This window comes from Chrysochloris asiatica, unplaced genomic scaffold, assembly GCF_000296735.1.
Source record: "Chrysochloris asiatica unplaced genomic scaffold, ChrAsi1.0 scaffold00393, whole genome shotgun sequence".
In the NCBI taxonomy this organism is placed as follows: domain Eukaryota; kingdom Metazoa; phylum Chordata; class Mammalia; order Afrosoricida; family Chrysochloridae; genus Chrysochloris; species Chrysochloris asiatica.
Genome location: NW_006408911.1, coordinates 1650354 through 1651596, shown reverse-complemented (window position 1 = coordinate 1651596; position 1243 = coordinate 1650354).

Below are 1243 nucleotides of genomic sequence, written 5' to 3'. Positions count from 1 at the left end.
CATTAGCTTTACATTCATCCTATCGTATATCATTTCATTGCCATGGTTACAATCCCCTCCATGCATCATTAACCAACCAAAGGGTATACCCTGCATGCCTTCTCGCTGGTCATCAGCACACAGCCCCTCTCCCTCTCTGGGTCTAGAATCCCCAGCCGTTCCCTCTCTCCATGTCATCGTCTCTGCCTCCATCTCTGACATCACAGCTTCTCTGAGTAGAGTCCCACATTCTCCTCTTCTCCCTTTATGGTCCCAGGAACTTCCACTCCTGGACTGCAAAGTCAATCACTCCCTTCATTTTGCTACAAAATGTTTACCTTTACATTTCAAATCATCACAGTCAATCCTGATAGCAAGTATTCACTATTGTGCCATATGAATGTCATCCCCATCTCCTTTCATCAGCCAGCCCTGCCCAGACAGATTGGATACTGCTCAGTGGAAATTCTATCTTCATCTGCACCGTCTGGATCTAGGCACCTCTTGAAAGCTTGTTAGCCAATGTCTAAGTTGCCCAATTCTGTCTACCCTATGTATCAAGGAGGTGGAAATGATCTTCACTGTAAAGATTTATTCCCTCTTTTGAGCTACTGCATCCATAGGTATAGGTCAAGTTCATCAAATTGTATCAGCTTACTCTTTATTTTCCCTCTTCTTTCTTGTTCAAGTTGAATTCTGATCATCTAGCCATTGAAGCCAGGTCAGGTGGGCATTATCTGCAAGTGTGGGTGTTCTTGTGCATATGCCATCACTTCTTATCAGCTGGATGTTTCACTCTCCACTCTAGTCCTCTGTGGCTATGTCACTGACTCTGGGCACAGGAGTCCCCAGGTCTTGCCACACAGAGGACCAACCAGGTCTCCACCTGGGTTCACAGGAGTCTATTGAACATGGTAGGGCTTAGCTTGCTACTTCGTGCTGTTTTTCCCTCACTTCCCCTTATCGGTGACCAACGTGGTCACCGCTTAGAGTGAATGTCTGCTTGTTTATTCCCATTGAGTCTTAGTCTTGGAAGGGGGTTTCCCCAGAGGGGACCCGATCACTTGCTTTGATGTCTCCTGGGCGAGCAACTTGCTTGTTGTTGTAGTAGTCAGTCAGACTACTGTTATTGTTTTGTATTTTTCCTGTTGGTCTTTCTTTCAAGAAGTATCTTCTGTTTTTCTAGCCATTCCATGTTGGTCTGCTTGTCCTTTCAGGTGCACATTTCCCACCTCAGAAGATTCTGGATGGGTTTCAAGGTTCC